The sequence below is a fragment of the Pleurodeles waltl genome, chromosome 3_1 (assembly GCF_031143425.1).
Source record: "Pleurodeles waltl isolate 20211129_DDA chromosome 3_1, aPleWal1.hap1.20221129, whole genome shotgun sequence".
Classification (NCBI taxonomy): domain Eukaryota; kingdom Metazoa; phylum Chordata; class Amphibia; order Caudata; family Salamandridae; genus Pleurodeles; species Pleurodeles waltl.
The window spans coordinates 1,352,701,881-1,352,718,666 of NC_090440.1; positions in this window are offsets into that span (position 1 = coordinate 1,352,701,881).

Consider the following 16,786-nt stretch of genomic DNA (forward strand, 5'->3'; position numbering starts at 1 on the left):
TAAGGAAATGGTTGACTCCTTGTCTGAAAAGGAAGAGGAAACCAGGATTTGTTAAAGTGACTCGTCCCAAACCCGACTTATCAAACTTTAGCTAGAAAGATCCTGTCCCTATATTGTCGACTGAAGCTCCTTCTTCACAGGTTGACCTGGGATAACAAACAGGCCTGGGCTTTAAAATAAAACTGACCCCATTAGCGAACCAGCAAGCTAAAAAAGTGGCCCACCGTGGGCCACTTGTAGAGAAACGCTATGTAGGCGTTTTGCAAGGTATGGGAGACTGAGTGCATTTGTACTTGCTGCAGGCATTGTTTGTAGTAGTGTCAGGAAAATCAACAATAAAAAACGGTCCACAAACTGCTAAACATGGTCCACGCATGAATCTCTCTGATCAGTCCATCAGACACTGGCTGATTGACCTGTGGGACAGTCCAACCATCCTTCTTCCTACAGGTAGAGTAGTACAGATGAACATATTCAGCAGGAGGACACAGTGACACTCTTCGGGGCAGATTTATGAAAAGTGGCGCTGCACCTAGCGCAATGATGCTAATGTGGTGTTGGAATGGCACTAGGCCCTCTTAAATCTGGCCCTTGGTATTTCCTGCAGAAATTGGAGGATTTTCAGTAAATCAGAATTTTATATTGGGCCTAAAAAGTGTCTGCGCAGGAGTGTATGTTTGTATTAGGTACATTTTGGGCTGATACAATGTTTCTTTTGCGGTTTCCATGAGAATTAGTAATGTGTGAAATTGGAGGACTTCCCTTTAGAAGCTTTGAAAATGTCATGAAATATACAGCAACCTCACCACCTCACAAGACCTGTGCAACAATTTCTTGGAATTCTTCTAGCAGAAGCTAGGTTTCCACTCTACATCTAGGAACACACTTTAGCTTTAGGGGTGATTGAACATAAACAAAGAGAACTTTCCAGCGTTCTTGACACTGTTTCTCAGGTGGAATATACATATTCCACACCCTTACAGGACTATTGTCTTTGAGGTTTTTCTGCACATATGCGAACACAACTCCATATATGCTGTATGTGATATGTTTTACATTCTGAAAGTTGTTTAGTATTTTGTCAATAGCAAAGTATATGCACTAAGGATGCGGCACCACCAGCAATAAAATAGTGTTTAACCGTTATGCTGGTTCTTCCACCCACGACGCTCCAGCAGCAACACCTGAGGGGATGTTTGCTACTGTCGCCTTATGTAAAGACGCACTTTAAAATACAAAAACATTTTCTTCTGCAAACTGCGTCACGAGAGGGAGCTCTTCTGTTCTTGTCTGATCGGAAGAAGCCCTTAGAAATGTGCCTCTCTTTGTTTATCAGTCGTGAGGCGCTCTGCTGCTCTTGTGTTACCTGAAGAGGCCTTTTAAGGAAAAAACAGCTTCTCATTTACTTGCATTAGCAGCACTATCCTAGAAGGTGTGTTCTGCTGTTATTATCTGACCTGAAAAGGGCCTCAAAGGTAAAAATACATCTAGTCATTTACTGACATTAGCAGCACTGTGCTACAAGGAGGTACTCTGTTATTAACGTCTTACTCGAGGAGCCACTGTAAGGTAAACATACATTTCATTATCAGCACGACTGTACCACGTAAGGAGTGCGTGTGTGTGGGGGGAGGGAGGGCGTAGGGGAGAGAAGGGGAGGGCGACCGCGGGATGATATTTTACGTAGGTTTCCATGTTATAAGCTTTTGTGGGACTGGGGGGGGGGGGGGGGGGGGTTATTAATGGTTCTCATCTGAGCTGCATTTCTCAATTAAGGAAACAAATTAGCGTGAAATAGAAAACATGCAATTCAAGCTATCTACTTTGATTAGTAAATAAATAGCAGAATGTGTAATGACAATTCAGACAATGTTTTATAAAGGCACATTGAAAAGAACCTTTGATTGAGGTATCAGCAAAGTGTATTTGTAGACTGCTCTGTAACCCTGTGGTATCCTGGTGCAGAGCAGGTATTTTTGCCTAAATAAACTTGGTAGTGGAGGGGAGACAACTAAGGCGGGGTGGGGCGGGGGGGGGGCGGGGGGAGAGAGGGCAGGTCTTTCACTTCTTGTGGAAGTCAAGACAAGAAGAGGAGGATCTGATGTGTAGTGAGAGGTCGTTCCAGACTTTAGATTTGATGTATGAGAAAGCAGGGCCTTTGCATCTGTTTCTGTATATGCCTAGGAGGTTTGCAAGTACAAGTCCGGCAGTGCAGAGGTGACTAAAAGGTTGGTTGAAAGAGATACGGCTGTTCAGATATTAGGATCCTATGTTGTGTAGTGCATTGACTGTGTGAGTGAAGTGTTTGAACTGAGCACTTGTGTATCGGGAATCAGGGCCAGATGTATCAAGGTTTTTTGCATTCGCAAACGGTGCGAATGCCCGGTTGCGAATGCAAAAAGCCAGTTCAGAATGTATGAAAGAAATTCTGAACGCAATTTTAAGGAATCGCAAAAATAGCGATTCCTTAAAATTGCGACCCTGTTTAGAGAGTCGCAAATTGCGACTCTCTAAATAAGAAATCGCAAATAAGGATTCCTTATTTGCGATTTCTTAGCACATGTATGAAGCCATTCCTAAATGCGATTTGGGCATTTAGGAATCGCTGTTTACCACCAGGTTGAACCTGGTGGTAACCATGTGCAAAATGTAAAAATGCATTTAAAATGCATTTTTAAAATGTACATATAAAGCACACATGCCCTTTTGGCATGTGTGCACCTCACATGTCCCCAGCATTGTTTTTGGAGTGCAGCAGATGGGGCCGTAGGCCCCCAGCACCCTGGGATTTTGCTTTTCAAAAATTGCGATTTCTGGTTAAGAAATCGCAATTTTGGAACTGCAAAAAATTCGCAGATATGGGCAAACAGGCCCATAGGTGCGAATGGGGACAGATTCTCTATTTGCGATTCGGTAATAGCATTTGCGATTTTTAAGAAATCGCTATTACCGAATCGCAAAAATTATACATACCTTTTTGCATTTCTGAAATAGCGATTTCTTAAAAATCGCTATTTGAGAATTGCAAATCGGTTGTATGATACATCTGGCCCTCAGTGTATCTCCCTATAATGTGAGGTCATGTGCGTTTTGTGTTGGAAGTTGAAGATGAGTCTGGCCGCCAAGTTCTAGATGGTTTGTAGTCTTCTGGTGAGTCGCTTCAACATTCCAGCGTAGAGGACGTTCCCATAGTCAAGCCTGCTGGTGACAAGGGTGTGAGTGAAGTTGTTTTCTGATGGTTCTTGGAAGTCATTAGAAGATCTTCCTCAGCAACTTCAGGGTGTGGAAGGAAGATGCACTGAAGCCTCTGACTGGTGTGGTCATGCCCAGTTTGCTGTCAGTGATGATCCTGAGGTTCTTGTTGTAGGTGTATGTGATGGATATTGGTCTAAGGTCCAAAGGTTCGTCAGGTACCAGGTTCTTGACATAGATCACTACTTCTGTCTTTTCCAAAGGGATAGGCACAAAAGTCAACCTTGTGGTGGTATCGTTACTGTTTGATCAAAGCAGGCCAAATTAATATCATTTATCAACTACAAAGCTGCATTTGACCAGGTTGACAGTGGCAAACTATGGACCGAACTCACAAAGTGGAACATCCCAAACCATATGGTAAGAGTGATAATTCCTCTCCACACAAATACTTGGGTAAGAATCAAATTATGGGATAGAACGCATCTTTATCAAGAAATACCAACTTCTCAGGGTTTGCGACTGGCGTGTGTGCTTGCTCCTCTTCTTTTTAATCTTTTCTTGGCAGAATTACCAACCAACCTAGAGCAAGTCGATCTCCTGAAACTGGGAAAAATTGCCTTGCCGTGCCTGATGTACGCCGAGGAAGAGGCTTCTGAATTCCCTAGCTGAGTACTCCAGTGGGAATGCCTTGATTATTAATATAAAGGAATCTAGAACAATGTCTTTCAGGGCAGCTCTGCGGCACTCGTACTAGTGATACGTGGGCAGGAGCAGAGTAGAAGCGGTGCAGGATTACAAATATTTGGGAATTCTTCTACATACCAAAGGGTCCTTCAAGCCCTATGTGGAAGTACTAAGTCAGAAGTACTTTTACCTTATGTCTGCATTCAAGCATATTAAAATCACTGCAGGTAGTTTGACTTACTTACCTGTGCTAAAAGTGATCCAGGTAACATTAGTTCCCACTATAGCATATGGCAGTGAAGCCCTGAGAGGAAGAGATGGGGAAAAAATAGTCACCAAACTTTTCAAATCTGTATTCAGTTTACTGAGTTGTATATCACCTGCACAGCTGCGACTTGAGTTTGGCCTGGTTGAGCAGTCATTAGCAAGAAGTGGAGCATACGTCAAACTGTGTTACAAACTTAAAGCGGCAAGTCCAGCCACTCTAAGCTCTCTTCTCTGGGCAGAAATAAACGGCCAGCCTAACTCCTTAGCTAGGGTTTACTTACAATCCTCAATGGAATCATTATGTCTAACAGACCAATGGAAGCACCTTAGTTTATATCACCAGGTAGTTAATTAATAAAAGTGTCAAGGTTTTCCCTTTGCTGGTGGATAAAGAGACATTTGCTAGGAGAAAGCATGCTTTGCTTACTTTGTCATCGTACATCAAACTTGCCTGCAGTCGTACTTGGGAGTAGCCATCAAACCGCTAGTCAAAGCAGCCTTTTTGAAGTACCTATTGAGATGCTTGCCTACATAAATGCACCTGCCCCATGGAAATAAGGGAGATGACAGGACTATGCCGGCCTTGCGGACTAGCCCCAGAGACACTGGTCCACCAGATTTGCTAATGCAAAGGTAGCATGGGCAGTCAGAGAACTAGTCTTCGGCCAATGTGGGTTCAGAGAGGTCTGCATAGGTGCAGGTCCACTATTATGGCCGGTTTTAATGGGGAGGGCATACAACTCAGTTGCAGGATGATGCAATATTTAGAGGGTCATGATGACTTTAAACAGGGTAGGGTCAACAGATACATTTTGAGTCCTTTCACAGATGAGTATAAGGATTTCGGAAGAGTATGGTGCTAGGCTGACAGTTTGGGTTCAAGAAGGAACACATCCAGCAGAGAGCAGCTCTTTGGATGCCAATGTTGTGAATGTGACTGATGAGGATGGGGTTTGAACCCATGTCAAATGCTGCAGAGAGGTCAAATAAGAAGAGGAATTCTAAGAGTTTCTTGCAGCAATCTTGTGAGGTAGTGATGTTGCTGAAGGCAAAGTGAGGTGAAGTCTTTAATGATGGTGAAAATTTCCTTGCTGCTTTTGGTGCTGGCATCGGTGCAGTCTGTAATTGTCATGTGCTTGATGTTCCTGATCTGTTGGTGGTAGCATTTTAGGGCTGATTTAAATATGTCTTTCAGTGTGGCATTTTAGGTCATTTTCCACTTGCACTCCTGTTTCTTGCAGTGACATTTCAACAGCCAGGGTTCCTCTGTAGACCAGCAGGGTTACTCTCAAGCTCTTGTCAAACTGTGGGTGGGTCGAGTGACACAATGGGTGAAGCTGAGGTTTCAGAGGTTTTCCTGAAGGGTAGTCAAGTTTGGGTATGTATGGTCTAAAAGGTGAAAGTTCAGTTCCAACCGGAGGATGAAGTCTGTAGTGTTGCTGGTGAAGTTGGTGTGAGGTCCTGATGGTCTGCTGTGTTGTGCAGTTTGAATGTAAGTTGTCCTGTGTAGGTGGTGGATGTGTTAGTGACATGGTGCAGCTGAGGGTGGCCTTGAATATGATGGTTACTCCACCTCTAGGCTTCCGGTCATCCCTCACGATCTTGTAGCAGGTGGGAATTGCTGTAGCGATGTCCGATACCTAGGCTGTGTTCAGCTATATTTCTATGAGGAACAGAAGGTCAGCGCTGTGGTCATGTACCAGGTCCCAGATCTTTGTGACATGTTTACTGAGAGAGCAATTGTTGAGGAGCATGTGTGAGAGTTTGGCATGCTGTGTGTGTGGTTTCTGGTTTGCATGGGTATGCAACGGGGATCTTGTGTGCTGTCAGTGTGCGAGGAGAGAGTAAACACCATGGCAGAGTGCATAAGTATTTGCAGGAGGTGCAGGACAACACTCAATTAGTGTGGTGCAGCAGCAGTGAGCGGTGGTCAAGTCTGAGAGAAAAGAGGATCAAAGCGGAGTAGATGAGAGTGGGTGTAGGATCAGGGTCCCTGGTGCTTGTCATGGTCCAGCTTGCCTTTGGGGCCCTTTTGGTAAAGTAGCGGCTGCCATCAAGTAGGTCCTTGGAGGGGAAAGGAGCACAGGGGGTGGTGGGTAGGGTTGTGAGGGGTGCTGGAGAGTGGGAAACAGGTAAGGAGTGCTGGAGGGGAAGAATTGTGAGAAAATTAATAGAGCAAGAGGCACAAAAACGCAAAAGCATAGGTCAAAACAGAGAAACTGGGCACAAAATCAAGAGCCAAGAGATACAAAAGGTAACAAAAACAAGGGTCAAAATGAAGCATAAAGCAAGGGTCAAAACAGAGAAACAAGGCACAAAACACGGGCCAGTGGGGCACAAAGTAAGGGTAAAAACAAGGCTCAAAGAAGGGTTAAAACAGACTAACACAGCACAAAACAAGGAGCTGGAAAGAGAAAAAGACACATAACAATGTTTCAGTCAGAGCAAGAAGGTACAAACAAGGTTGAATCTTGACCAAAGAGACACAGAGCAAAGGTCAAGCAGAGAGATGGCCCTGAGCGAAGTGAAGAGAAATGGATAAGATCTAAAGAATGCCAAGGCTGGTATGCTCCTGAGAGAGAGAGAGAGAGATATTGAGACGGAGAGGGAGAAAGGAAGAGAGGGAGGGAGAGAGAGACTGACCTCAGGCGAGGAGTGATCTTGGAGCTGAGAGAGCGAGAAAAACCAGGAGAGGAGTGATCTGGGAGCTTCAAGGTGCTGAAGCTGGATCCGAAAGGGTCTTGCCTGGTCAAAGAACCAGGCAGAATAAAGTCCTAGTGGATAGTAGGCAGATACCGGCCTAATCATGGCACAATTCAAAAATAGTTGCAAAGGTCCATTTAAAACATGATAATGTGATCTCACATACTAATGAATGTTTAAAATCCTTACTTCATAAACATGAAGTTGCATAATAGGACATCGTCTATCCCCGTACTGAAATCAGCCAACCTGGTAGTATTAGCATTGAAACAATACAATGGGGGGTGTATTAGAGAGGTAAGATGAACCAGTACTGACTTGAAAATTAGCCTTGAAGTGCAGTCTGTCAAGCAGGTTTGAATTCTAAAGTGGTATGCGTCATTGGAAACCATAGATTCTCCTACGCAGTTGATAGAGAAGCAGTTCTGATTTTATGAAAGACAAGAAAGCAAGCCTTTGCAGTCATTTTTCCCAATGTTCATTTTCCATATAATTTAAATCACTACATTTCCCATAATCCTGCTGCCTCAGGTAGGAAAAGGCAAGAGAGAAAAAAACAATTCATTAGTATAAATAAGGTATCTCATAAATGACTTCCTCTTTTCTTGATGCTCGCATAAAGTTTATAAGGCATGTGTGAAATGAAATAACAGAAATAACAAAAACATGCGAGCAAGACCCATTTCAATTCCTCTTGTCCTTGGGGGATTTATGTGTGAAATGTCTGCCCAGTCCCAAGGGTATAGCTTTCTCCATTCCTTTCAAACTTTGAGATATTAACTTGTCACATGGTTGGTTGCAACTGGTACTAGAAGTAATCAAAAGGCATACCTTAAACATTAAGCATCACCTACAGGGCAGGCAGTCCGCAGTCGTGGGATAATAGTCACTTCCTTGTCTTTAACAAATCAGGACACTCTGTTACCAACTGGCTAGGAGGATCTGCAATTTTATGGCAAGACAAAAGATCATCTTATGCATTTTCAAATCACATTACAAACTACCATGCTCAACAGGTTTATGATAAAATGTCTTTAAAGTTGACATCATAGATTGTTATGCATACTTACCTTCCGCTGAGCCATAGTCCCAAATGCATTAGAAGCCATTGCCACTGTGTGTCCTAAAGTGCCCTATATCTGCTCTTTCCAAAGCCATTTCCCCCTTCACTTATCTACTCATAGTAGTTGTTGTTACTTTATTGGAGAAAATGGCTTATGCAATGCTATTAGTAACTGCAAAGGAGATGTTCTCACATCTTTATTCATGAGCACATACAAATTTGGGTGTAAAAGAAATTTGGAAATTCCATGATTAGAGGTGTTCTTGTTGCTCTTGGTAATGTTAAAATGATCACCAACAGGATTTAAATGCATTGCAAAAATATCCAAGGCTCTGCTCCCTAATAAAGGGTACCAGAGACAAGAGCATTACGAACTTTGTGTATAATGACTAAAAGTAATTTCATTTTTCAAATAAGCATAAAGCCAAATTAATTTGACACTTAGTGCAGCGTTTAGGCTTGGGTGGACTCATGAACCTATTGGATCAGATAATCTGCAGATAGTTCCAAATGAGTGCAGCAGAAAGGCTGGCTCCTCCACAGCAGAGTCTCCATCGCTACCTTCACTGACTGTCTGCATATCTGAGCCACACATCTGGAGATCTTTGCAGAAAAAGATACATTTTTCCTCCAGACCAATCCTAGAGAAAGACATCTCTTACTAAAGCTTCCTGATCCGGCCTCTTACTGAAAAATGTATTTAACTGAGCCTTCAGCCTAGACGTAAATAGATATATATTGCCTCCCAAATCTTGTCTGGTGCTATGAAAACCTGCTGTTTTAAACTCCACTTGCTGTGGTCATAGAGGTTTCTCGAGTATCAGTGCGCTACTATGTAGGATGGTCCCAGTAGATAAAAAGGGGGACGTGAGCAAACAGCCTCACATCACAGCACAGTTCATCCCTTTGCATTGTGGTAAATGCAGTAGAAAGTTTGTGCTTACTTGAATATTAGCTGTAGTTTTTCACCAGAGTTGATGCAGATAGTGCTGTGCATCTCTAATCAAGTGTTTCTGGATTGAATTCTTCATCAGTAGAGATCAAAAAACAAATTTCATCAGGGGTAGTTGTGAATCCTGCTGCAGTCCTCTCAGGTCTCAGTACCTCTCACTAGCACACAGGTGCATCTCCAAAAGCTCGTCAGCCTATTGGCTCAAGTAAGCCTTTTTTTTAAAAAAAAGAGTGACAGGAGCACACTGCCTCCCTTCACAGTACAGTTTGCTCCTTTGCATTGTGGTAAATGCAGTACTGAACTTGCATTTACTTGAATATTAGCTGTAGTTTTCACCAGAGTTGGTCCCAGAAGATACTCAGCTACCATTTAAATCCCATGCTAAACACAAACCCCCCACATTGCCTTGGCTCAATCCACTTGTCTTTTGACCTTGATTCCCCTGTTTTGTTGAAATGCCTGAACACAGTCATATTGTTCATGCTTCTGGGTCAAAAGGATCCATTTGAGATTAAGTTAATCCCCTTTGTAAATGTTTTATCTTTAACCTTTAAAGCACCCTGTAAAAGCCGCCTGAATGGATGAAGAGAGGAGACCCACAAACCCTGCTAGGTGTCCGAGGGAGATCAGACGTTGAGTTAACAAGTTTCTCAACTCCCTTCTGATCACTTTTAGCTGTGAATTTGGGAGCATCAACACTCAGTTTTCTGAATCCACAAGGAATCCCAAAACCCATTCTCTTTGATGGTAACAAATCTGATCTCTCTATCTTTATTATAAACTTCAACTTAAGGATTGGATCTACTGTCTCCTGAACCTGGTTTAACAGAAGCTCCTTCTCCCAACCTAGAAATGAGACCTGGGGGCAGCTGACATGGCTTTAACAGCTTGATGAAACACCACCGAGTGAAGGTGAGGCCGAAAAAAAGAGATTTAGTGGCCCGATTTAGAACTTAAAGGACAGGTTACTCTGTCATAATAGTGACAGATATCCTATCTGCCAGAATCTAAATCCCTTTACAGCCTACGGGATTTAGATTTCAGCGGGCATAATATCCATCACTGTAGTGACAGAATAACCCATCCGCTGAGTTCTAAATCAGGCCTTGAATATGAACATTTGTCCTTGCCAAAGGAACTGGAGATAATTCCCGTTCCTGTGAAAATGGGCACTATTAAACACATATCCTTGAGATCCAGACACACCATCCAATCCCTTGGGAGTAGGATATTAATTAAGCAGATTGCTGTTTCCATCTTGAAATGACATTAAATTACAAACTGATTGAGATCCTGGGGTTTATTACTGGCCTACATTTCATATTATTCTTTTGTACCAAACAGACGTTGCTAACAAACCCACTGGAACTTCTAAGGCATAGCTCTGTTGCCCACTTTGGGATGACGTTATTGTCCTTCCACGGAGATTAACTCTGCTCAACTTCATTGGAGCTTGGAATCTGTCTTAAAATGAGGGGCATAGAATTACATTTGAATACTCTGAACAGTTTGTAGAACCCAAGGGTTATTTGGAAATAAGTTCCAGACCTTGTGCAAAAATGGGCCAACCTTTGAAAGAGGGATGAAAAAGAATCTTCCCTCATCACCTTGTTTGTCTGCCACAAAAGCTGAAATGCCCATCACTCCTCCTTTTTGGGAAGAAAATAAGTGTGGAATATCTGAATCAGCAGCTTTAATGGGGTTTGAAGAAACTTAAACAGCAGCAAAGCGACCCCTCTATCACCAACCCTGGGGAAAACCTAACCCTCATCAACGAGGAGTGAGTCTTGCCTAAGGCAGTGAACACCTGCACATAGCGATCAGTCCTTTTTATAAACTCATTAAAAAAGAGAGAACCTTAATCATCCAGGCCAAACACTTATCCTGCTAACTCCACAAATATTGGGGTTATCCGTAATAACAGACTCTTCCTCCTCTCATATCACATTTCTGTGTCCCTATTGTCCAGGAAACAAATGGCCCTCTAGATCGAGAGTCACCAAACTTTTTGCCAGCTCAGCAGAATATAGTAGCTAAAAGTATCTAACACCTTATCTTGAGAAGAAGCTCAAATTCTGTCTACTCCTTTTCTGGGGTCCTTACTCCCTCTATTTAGGAACATTACAATTTTTGTGTCCAGTACTGGAGTTATGGCTGCCTTATCTGAAATGGTTGGCCTATGGCATTCTTAACCCTAGTAGCCCAATCTACCATACTTCTTATCCTAGATTTTACATAATCATCCACAAAGGGGGGCAGAAACCATTCTTCAGAATTAGAGTGCTGCAGCAAACCTGGATCGAACATTGGGTTTCTCTCTGTGTCCAAAACCATTGTTTGTGGCTTATCCGTCTTTACTTTCTTCATTACATTTAGATTATCACCATTTTCATAATATGTATCACCATAATGAAGATCAGCCAAACATGAATAATTTATGTTTCCAAACGGTTTTGATTTTGACTAGCATTTATATTTATATTAGACTCGTACCAAATGCACTTTAGTCAGTTTCTCCTCATGGAATTGAGCTGCCATAAAGTTCATGTTCATGCATGTTTTCTGGCACCACTTTGTGCTTGCTTTTTGTTTTGTTTTTCAACCCAAAGGCATTGTCAAGGGTTAGCGATTGCCACAGAGTTAATGAAGTTGAAACCCCTTTTGCAATTGAATTAGACACAACGCGTTAAGACACTAACAGAGGTTCCTTTTACAAGATTTTCCTCTTTTTCATTATTATTAACACAGTCTTTGTACCTTTTATTATTCATAGTGTTTGTTGCCCAACATTCTGGGAGTTGAATCCCCACACATACAGGTTAAACAATAATATTTTGAAGTATTTCAGCATTCCATTTTTAAATACCTTTACACATTTGTAAGCATACACATGGAAGACAATTGGGATTTTAGTTGTGAGGGATGTGAGTCCTTCACAAATAATGGTCTTATTACTGGAAACCAAGTACCCCATTGTAACACTTCACTCTCTCAGGATAGCAAAGCAGAGCAGTCCAAGGCCTATTTACTAGCAACAATCACATGTTAAGCTTCACCATTATAATCTATGGAATGAATAACCATATTAAAATGCATTCATTATTAATATAAGTATTACAATGTTTATCTATAATCACAGTCAAAAAAAGCATTGCAATTCAATCAAAACCATGGATGTATGGCTTTCTCTTATAGTCTTCTAATCACAAAATAGAGCCATAGAGCAAACCACACGGTGTCCTCACACTCCAGAACCCAAAAGCAAAAGGATCCAACCCCATAAGTGCTTAAAGTCAAGTTACAACTCTCCTAAGGTCACGTATTCAAGGCCCTTGGAAACAGGGGGTAATTACGAGTTTGGCGGACGGAAAAGGCTGTCCGCCAAACTCCCGCGGTTAGGTTACCACCATTGCGGTCCCGTTCCCACAGGCCCCATTACGAGTTTCCCGCTCTCCCAGCAGGGAACAGCCCACAACATTGATGCCGGCTCATAACTGAGCCGGCAGCAATGCTGCGGTGCCTGGGGTGCACCCGTCGTGCTTTTCACTGTCTGGAAAGCAGACAGTGAAAAGCACGACAGGTCTGGCCATGAGGACCCCTGCACTGCCAGCCGTTGCATGGCAGGGCTAATGCCATGTAATCGCCGTGGAGAATGGACTCGTAGTAGCACTGCCCTGATGGATTAGGACTGCCAACACCTTCAGGCCGACGTTCAGTCATAATCTAGAGGTGCTGGCGGTGGTCCAACCGCCACCGTGACCTTGGCAGTGTCAAGACCACCAGGGTCGTAATGATGCCCAGTTTTTGAGGACAAAGCAAGTGGGGTCTGCTGCACCTTCTGCAGCTCCCAAATGCATTTACAAAACTTTGGTGGTGCCATTGCCCATCGAGAGGCCACCACAAGCAGAAAACTAATATGTAAATTAGCCTGTGTGCAGCATTAACTAACACTCACCCATCCAGTTTAATGTAAACAAAAATTCTGATCTGTTCTACTCTCAGTGCTAATGAGGCCTTGTGATGCGTACCTTATTGTTTTTTTTTTCTTTTTTTAATTGGGTGCATCAGACCCAACCTGCAAATCATTGGGAGCCGTGGTGGAAGCCCCAAGTCCCTTGTGGCCCCAGGCAGGTAACCAAACACCTTGCACATCAGGTGCAAGAGCCAGCAGCGTTCACTTTGGCTCCTACCAATTGAAAGCAGCCCTTCTTTCTGACTCTCCCATTGGCAGGAGCTACTCTGTTTCCCACTGTCCACGAGGAGCTTGTACATGGCAGCAGTAAGCCAGCATGGCCCTAAGGGCAACTCCTGGCTTCATAGTTTTCAGGAATGTGTTCACCTGAGACATCCTGATTGCGTCGGGCCTCTGTGTAAGGGGTCACTAGGTCTAAAGCTGGTACATGGAGGTGGGCTTGGTGCATGCTGTTTGCCACAGAAATGAAACAAATAAAGTTGCGCTGACCCCAATTCACTGGCCCTTTCTTTGGGGGGTCTAGTATGCTATAGTGGAATGCTATGCGTCTGTTTTCCTTCCCATTAATTTTTCAAAATGGGTAACTCTTCCAAATAGCATATCTCTGCGTCCTTAGGGCCAATCTTTATCATCTAGGGATTTTCTCCCAGTGGCCAGAACTAGGACCATTTTCAACAGGCCTCCTGGCCTCTGAAGGGGCACACGCTGTGGGGAGCTCTGTTTTCTGGTTCCCTGAACTAGCCTTCTCCTTTGCCCGGTTTCTAGTGTGCTTCTCCTGCTGGTGAGGGCATTTTGCTCAGCCCCTCCACTATCAGACAGCAGACTATGCTCCTGCCCACACTTCCCCCAGTTGGGCCACAGGGGGCATTAGGTGGGATAGCACCTCAAGACTGGAGAGACCCATCCTAGTTCTGGAGTTCAGGCGGAGTCAAAATCCATAATCCACCCTTGCAGGGAATCAAGTGACATGTCTTTAAAACTGGCCATTCTTCTTCTATTATCACCTCTTAGGTCCACAGTTTTTCCACCCTCTCTTTATGGTGCAGTGTTTATAAGTGGTGGTGGAAAGCTCTAGATGCTATATACCCCTGGCCAATCCTATGATGTCCTATTATTCCTCCATACTGTCCCAACCCTTCTGCATAGCATTCTGGGACAGCCAAGGTGCTGTCAAGTTTTCTCTGGAAATAGATCACCAGAGGAATAAAGCTTCACCCCTAGGTGATATCACTGTTAGATTCTTTCCCGCCAAAACTACAAAGATGAGCCCCTCCTATGTTGGCTCCAGAGGTCTGTGCATCTTCCTTTGTTCTGTTTCCCTAGCCTGACCCAGCCCAGTACCACAAGAAGTTGATTTAATGTGATGAGAACTGCAAAATCAAACTTGGTGTCCATATTTTGTCCCGGTTTGATACTTCACTGCATTGTGTAGGCCTAAGTGGAGCACAACTATGCTTTAGGACACATTTCAGTTCTATTTATAATAAAGTGAAAGCATTACAGATTTTCCTGTGAACCATATTCACCTCCCTATTAATTTCAACTAATATTATAAGGCCTACCAAGACCAGCACCAATGCTCGCAGAGTCCCTTTTGCACCAGCCTTCCTGTGTGCAATTACCGGGCTGCACATGACAGCAGTCTCATGATGCGCAACCTGCACACTTGCATACATACTTATGCATGTGTTCATGTGTAACCAGCTCAGTCCCTCTTACCCCTGCTGTGTTCTTTAAGTATAAAAATATTTTCAGCAAAATGTAATAATATTGTAAATAATAGAAAAAAATGAATTTATGCAAGTTAATCAACCAAAACGTAATAAAACATAAAAGATAGTAGTTAATGGTGGGAAACTTTGCTGTCGTGATTGCCAAGTTAGTATGCTTAATTCAAGTATTTAGGGTACTGAAATAGAGTACACCTGGAGTGTTTGTAATGAAATAGTTAAGTTAAAGATCTTGATTGAATAAACCAATAAATTAGAACATAAGTTAAAGATCTTGATTGACTAAACTAATAAATTAGAAGATAGTGCTTTGATAAAATGTATAGCTTAATACAAAAGAGTAAAGCAAGAGGAAGAAACAGGTTAGAGAAAAGAAAAATAGTCAGCAATGGAAAGCATGCTGAAGTCGTAGAAGTACATGTGACTAAAAGAGATTAGAGGTATAGTTATGTGCACTAGGCCATGAGAAAAGAAGGAAACTGTGAAGAGTAGCTTTCACCACGAAATGTTAATACATGAAAAATATTATCAAAACAGTACATGTTGTGAAGAAATAAACAATATTTACAATTGGATAAAAAATAAATGGATCATGTCTAACATCGCCCCATCCCACAACCTCAACATCATCTCATAGGCCGACGACACCCAGTTGATTCTCTCCCTCACCAAGGACTCTGCCAAGACCTGCCTCCATGAAAGAATGAAGGCCATCACCGAATGGATGAAGAGCAGCTGCCTCAAACTCAAGACGGAAGGCTTCATCTTCGGCTCAACCCCGTCCGCATGGGATGACTCCTGGTGGCCTGCCACTCTCGGAGACGCTCCGACTCCCACCGACCACACACGCAACTTAGGATTCATCTTTGACTCCTCATTATCCATGACCCAGCAAGTTAACGCCATCTCCTCCTCCTGCTTCAACACCCTCCACATGCTCCGAAAGATCTGAGAGAGTGTAGTTTAAATATTACCTATTTTAGATGTGAAATGCTTATATTTAACAATGCTGCATTAATAATATTATTAATTGAACTGTATTTTAAACATGAAGAATTATCGTACACATATAGTAATATTAATAAGAAGAAATGATTACTTGTATTCTGATTAAATTGAATATGTTAACATGTACGAAGATTGCATTTATTAGAATCCATAAGCCTTAAGTTAGCGTGAGCCGAAGAATTAGCTGTGTAGCTCTCATATTAAAGCATATTTTTCTGTTTCTCCAGAGTGCTGGCTTGCAAAAGGGCCATGACCCAGCATTTGTTCTCTTCTTCGTTTTTGCAACAATGCTAGTTTTTCTCATCCGCATGCTATCTGCTTTAGTATAAAGTTTATATACTTTGCAACAAAATATGGAAACTTTCAAGGACGTTCTACCATGGAAAAGAGAACGTTTGACCCGAAGAATGTGCCAGAAAATGAAGTGCCACCTACGAAAAACGTCAATTATGCAGACCAATCAAAATGTTAATAATTATCATGAAATGACAAGTGCATTACTTAATGTATAATTTGATAGGTTATAGATAGTGGGGTGAAATGACTAACCAATAGAAATTTGGGGGAAGATATTGCCGCAAGGGGATAAAAACCCATGACACACAAGACTCGAGAGAACTAGGTAGGGAATGATATTGATTGCATCCAGAAACCCTGTCACTCTGTTTGGTGATTTGAGACTTAATAAAACCATCCTCACCCTTAGTCGCCCCATTACACTTTCTTCCTTATGAGGGAAGTGTCCCCTGCCCTTAGAATAGATAGACTGACGGCGATTCAACTGATGTCCTGAAGACGAAGACTGATCCTGTATGCTGACTCATTCTGAGGAGGGTAATTATGACAGTTGCTCATGTAATTTGTCTATTTGCTTTTCCTTTCTAGGTACCAAATGCTGTATTTTTGATTAGATACCTTAGTTAGATGTTTTCCAAATTGATGTTCTAAATTGCTTTTGCATGAAGTCCAACATGCTGATGCTAATCAGTGGTTAGATTAGATATTCACCTTGACTGACAAAAGGACCTGACTGACATTGTACTATGCTGAACTGGGCTTATATGATGTTCTATGCATTCTGACTTGTGTATCTCTTATGTTAGTGTCTTAATGGTTCTGATCTTTACATTGTCAAAATCTTATCACAATTGCCATATCGTGATTATGCTCCTTTGCTTCTCGGTTTTGAGATTAATACATCTGCTGTTAGA